The sequence below is a fragment of the Anguilla rostrata genome, chromosome 1 (assembly GCF_018555375.3).
Source record: "Anguilla rostrata isolate EN2019 chromosome 1, ASM1855537v3, whole genome shotgun sequence".
Classification (NCBI taxonomy): Eukaryota; Metazoa; Chordata; class Actinopteri; order Anguilliformes; family Anguillidae; genus Anguilla; species Anguilla rostrata.
Window position 1 is genome coordinate 78,307,055 of NC_057933.1, and position 5,879 is coordinate 78,312,933.

Here is a 5,879-nt window from a genome sequence, read left to right on the forward strand (position 1 = left end):
CGTTGAACGGAAGTGAGGTCACCAACGTTACTTCCAGACCCGCCTACTTCCGTTCTTCAGATTTTTAAAGGGACAGGCAGTAAATGAATTAATTATTTGTTTTCCTCGTTCAGTCGTCTTTTTGAAGTACCGATTTGAGAGAACGATGACTAGTTTTGAAATGCTATTTTGCGGAGGCACTCGTGAATTTGTTTTTGTTGGCTAGCTGTTCATTACGTTTCCTTGCTCGTTACTCACATGAGGACATTAGCTAGCCAACATGTGCAGGTAGTAGGTTAACTATCCAGTGTATAGACCATTGGGCATTATACCGCTCGTTAACGGGCTCGAATAATTTAAAGCATTTGGATACTGAAATACTATATCCTAAATAGCAAGATGCAATGTTCTCCACTAAAAATCCAGCTACAAAAAAATGGATTTGCACAGTGTTGCTACATTCACACAATGCGAATAATTGTGTCCTCATTATATTCTAGCGGTAACAAACCCTTTTCCTGAGGATCTACCATCCTGTATGTTTTCATTCCAACCCTAACAAAGCGCATCTCATTCAGCAGCTAGAGATCTTGTTGAGCTGCAAATTAGCTGTGCCAAATTAGGGTTGAAATGAAAAGCTACAGGATGGTACATCTCCAAGAACATGGTTGCTCAGTCCTAGCTGAATCATTGTTTAGACATACAGTATATGTACAACAGGAATCATGTTGCATAATGTCTCTACATAACAGTGCTCTGAAATTGGTAGTTTCCTTAACTTCAACACATCCATTTTTAAGGGAAGTTCCCATTAATACAAATGATCTCCCTGTTTTTAAAGAATAAATAAAACATTTTCTCCCCTCCTAACCATTTCCCCCATTTCATGAGCACGGTTTAACCCTACGATTCTCTTTGCCGAGCTTACAAAGGGGTGTTGTGAAGGGGTTGGTTTAGTATGTCAGAATCAGTATTTTATGATCACAAAGATCAAAGTTGTTCTGTTTAAGACGTCTTCCCCTCACGCCTCACACAAAAGGCCAGCTTTCCTTCTTAGCATGCTGATGTGGGATTCTACCTTTCCCCTGTACAAGTGAAGAAAATATCATCATTCATTTAAAAGGGGGGGGAAAACACAAACACCACTCTCAGCTCTCAATATCTAAATATGAAGATGTATGTAGTCATTGGAACTTAATTATGCGTGCGTTTTGCCATTCTTTTTTTTTTTCCTCCCAATAAATTGTCATAAAGTTCTGGTGATAAACGACACCCTTGCTGCCTTTTTTAAACATCTCATTTATCTTAATCGCTGCTTCAATTAACCAGCAGTAAAAAACGGTCACAGGGCTTTTTCCTACCCGTACAATATAAACAAGTCATCATGTGGTCCTCACAAAACTAGAAGCTACGAGTACACAGTTCAGAGGAGAGTATCTGCATGCTTACACACACACACACACCCCATCCCCACCCCCACCCCCCCCGGGTGACACTGTGAATACAGCTGAATGCTTGAAAAAGAAAGACTGGGCATAAAATTTCATCTAAACAAAGTGAGCAAGGGTAAGCCCCGTGAAATGCTTCACCAGTGAGAGATCAGTTGATCAATCAAATAAAAATGAATTGCGTGCGTGGCCGGCCGAGTGCCAGAGAGCGCCGCAGAGAACGGCGAGCTGGTCTGCTAAACGCTCACGCTCACTGCTCGCGCCACATCACGCGCTGCGTCTTTAGCTAAGGATCACTGACACTTACAAGATTTGTGGAAACGCTACTGAGTCGTCAGCAGGGTGAGCAGATTACAAGGCGGAGAAGCGACTGTCATGTTTTATTCTCTGCACAAAAAGGGGGAGGGGGGGATGGGGGGTGTTCGGGGGTTGGGGTTGGGGAAAGGGAGGGGAAGGGGGAGCGTTTTTCAAGATGCTCCCGAGAAGGCGAGGATCGTACCCGGTGTCTAAAAATACAACGTGACTGAAATTGTTTTGTGTTCCTTTGAATCCGCCGCATTCAAAAAGCCCCTGTGGTCAGCGTAATTTGTTTGGCTCTGTTTGTTTTCTCCCCCCCCCCCCCCCCCCACACACACAACACAGACACACCCACCACCACCCTCTTCCCCCCCCCCCCCCACACACACACACAGACACAACCCCACCACCACCCCTCTTCCCCCCCCCCCCACCCCCCACACCCTCCCCCCCCCCCCACACACACACAGACACAACCCCACCACCACCCTCTCTCCTCCTCCCCCCCCCACCCCCCACCCCCCCCCCCCCCCCCCGCCCCCCATCACCCTCCAGGGCTGTGTGCACAAAGCACTCCAGTGCTAATCCTCCAGGCGGTGACCTAATTCAATTCATTGCTTGGAAAACAACAGATCGACTTTACTTATCAACTGATGGAGGTGCCGGGAGTGGCTGAAAGCCATTGTCCAAATGGGAATTGAGTTCAGGGGCAAAGCAGAGCAGTGGCTCTCTTATCCTCACTGTCTTACCCTCTCCCTCTCTCTCTCTCTCTCTCTGCTCAGTCACCCTTTCAGGTTTTCTTTTCTTTGTTTCTTTCCGCTCTTTCCGCTGCAGGTGAAGTAGGAGGTCTCCTGCCTCCCACCCAGTTTGGGCTGATACACTGAGTCTGTCTGAGTGGTGGTCTGCGTGGTGGTATGTGCAGTGGTCTGTGTGGTGGTCTGCTTGGTGGTCTGCGTGGTGGTGTGCGTGGTGGTCTGTGTGGTGGTGTGTGTGGTGGTCTGCGTGGTGGTCTGTGTGGTGGTATGTGCGGTGGTCTGTGTGGTGGTATGTGCGGTGGTCTGCGTGGTCTGCTTGGTGGTCTGCACGGCGGTCTGCCTGGTGGTCTGCGTGGTGGTGTGTGTGGTGGTCTGCGTGGTGGTCTGTGTGGTGGTCTGCCTGGTGGTCTGTGTGGTGGTCTGCCTGGTGGTCTGTGCGGTGGTCTGCGTGGTGGTCTGCCTGGTGGTCCGTGCGGTGGTCTGCCTGGTGGTCTGCTGTAAACTCGGTCACGGTTGTGGCATTAAAAAGAACCGCTGCAAACCGCAAATCTCCGGCTCCCACTGAGCTCCATCCCCCACTCTGTCTCTCCACCCTCTCTCCATCCCCCACTCTGTCTCTCCACCCTCTCTCCTTCCCCCACTCTCTCCACCCTTTCTCCATCCCCCACTCTCTCTCTCCACCCTCTCTCCATCCCCCACTCTGTCTCTCCACCCTCTCTCCTTCCCCCACTCTCTCCACCCTTTCTCCATCCCCCACTCTCTCTCCACCCTCTCTCCTTCCCCCACTCTCTCCACCCTTTCTCCATCCCCCACTCTCTCTCCACCCTTCTCCATCCCCCACTCTCTCTCCACCCTCTCTCCATCCCCACTCTCTCCACCCTCTTCTCCATCCCCACTCTCTCTCCACCCTCTTCTCCATCCCCCACCTCTCTCCACCCTCTCTCCATCCCCCACTCTCTCTCCACCCTTCTCCATCCCCCACTCTTCTCTCCACCCTCTCTCCTCCCCCACTCTCTCTCCACCCTTTCTCCATCCCCCACTCTCTCTCTCCACCCTCTCTCCATCCCCCACTCTCTCCACCCTTTCTCCATCCCCCACTCTCTCTCTCCACCCTCTTCCTCCCATCCCCCACTTCTCCTCTCCCCCTCTCTCCATCCCCACTCTCTCTCCACCCTTTCTCCATCCCCCACTCTCTCTCCACCCTCTCTCCATCCCCCACTCTCTCTCCACCCTCTCTCCATCCCCCACTCTCTCTCTCCACCCTCTCTCCATCCCCCCACTCTCTCTCCACCCTTTCTCCATCCCCCACTCTCTCTCTCCACCCTCTCTCCATCCCCCACTCTCTCTCCACCCTTTCTCCATCCCCCACTCTCTCTCCACCCTCTCTCCATCCCCCACTCTCTCCACCTCTCTCCATCCCCCCCTCTCCACCTTTCTCCCCATCTCTACTTCACCTCTCTCCATCCCCCACTCTCTCTCTCCACCCTCTCTCTCTCACTTTCGCTCTCTCCATCCCCACTCTCTCCATCCCCCACTCTGTATCTCTCCACCCTCTCTCTCTCTCTCTCTCTCTCTCTCTTTCTCACGCACTCTCTCTGTCTTTCTCTCATATTTGAGTAGTACAGCACTAGGGGAATGATTGATCTCTCTGTTCTGCCAGGTAAGGATGCTGTTTCTGCAGATATTTGTGCCATAGACAAGCTATGGCCCTTTATGGTGAGTCTGCTGGCCCTGAGTAGCCCTGAGTAGCCCTGACCGCCTCGGATCCCGCTCAGGTCCCCCGCCGAGCGTCCCCACGTTTAATCCAGCTCTCCATCATTCCGTGAGCCACAAAGCTTCGGAAAAAGTGCCTTCCGACGGCTTCTAGAAGCTTCTGCGTGGCTAGCCGAACTTGTGGAAAGCTTGACTTTTTTTTTGCTTGTATCTGAGGGCTAAGAGTATTTTGCATATTTTTTATGTTTTTACTTTGAATTATCCTAAAAAAAAGGAGGACAGGGGTTAAAAATTATTGTATCCTCTTTCAGGGGAAGCACTCTGTCACTTTTATTCCAAAGACCAATTACTTATATACTCTTCCTTGTGATTTAGCCCAAGTCCTGGGATGCATTTAAACTTTAATAAGTCTACAGATGGGGTTACAAAACTTCAGCTTCAATAATTCAGTCGACTGGCCAATTTTTTCCCTTCATAACCACTGTCCCAGACCAATATTTCTGTGACTGATTCAGGACCAGAGCTATAAATGTTCTCTCCCTCTGCCTGAGAAATGAATTCTGAGGAAAATAAAGTATTTCGATCCAATTGTCGCACCCCCCTCCCCTCCCCTCCCCTCCCCACCCCCTTTTTTTGTTTCAAGGGCATGAACTTCGATGTAAATTTGCAAAGCGGGGACTTGAGTAATAAGGGTGGATTTGCAGCTCTCTGAAGCACGAGAAGTGAACAAAAAAAAAATGTAAAAAAATGTCTGCTAATAATAACCGGCCATAATTTGTGATCACTGCAGCAGGCCCCCATAAGTAATTACAGAGTGTGAGGGGCACCGTGTCCCGGGCTGGGGCCCGATACAGTTATACCAGGCCCAGCCGGGCTGGATTCAAAGGATGATGAGAGACGTGGGGGCAATCAATTGATTCATCGAAATATGAAACCAATTATCAATCTCCGACCGGGGATCGAGGAGCCGGAGAGAGAAACAGCTCAGCTCTCACGATGTGCCAGACGCGTGTGATTGTCTGTGCCCGGCGACGCCGATTTTCCAGAGCACACGGAACATCATTTATAGCTGTAACGAACAGGCATCTGTAATGCCTTCCTTACTCCAGTGTTCTACTACACACACAGCTGCCTGGGTTTGTCTCATGGGTCTGAACAATGCCCCTCATTCTCACCTTCGTCCACCTGTACTGCCAGTCGTTCTGGTTTTTTGTGGTGTGGCTAATGTGTCTAATCCTGATGGTCTAACCATTCTGGTTATTCTGGTTTCTATGTTATGTGGTTAATGTGTCTCACCATTCTAGTAATTCTGGTTTCCATGGTGTGGTGAATGTGTCTCACCATTCTGGTAATTCTGGTTTCTGTGGTGTGGTTAATATGACTGACCATTCTGGTAATTCTGGTTTCTATGGTATGTGGTTAATGTGACTGACCATTCTGGTAATTCTGGTTTCTATGGTATGTGGTTAATGTGACTGACCATTCTGGTAATTCTGGTTTCTATGGTATGTGGTTAATGTGACTGAACATTCTGGTTTCTATGGTATGTGGTTAATGTGACTGACCATTCTGGTAATTCTGGTTTCTATGGTATGTGGTTAATGTGACTGACCATTCTGGTAATTCCAATTTCTGTGGTGTGGTTAATGTGTGTCTTGCCATTCTGGTACTTTTAGTTTCTATGGTC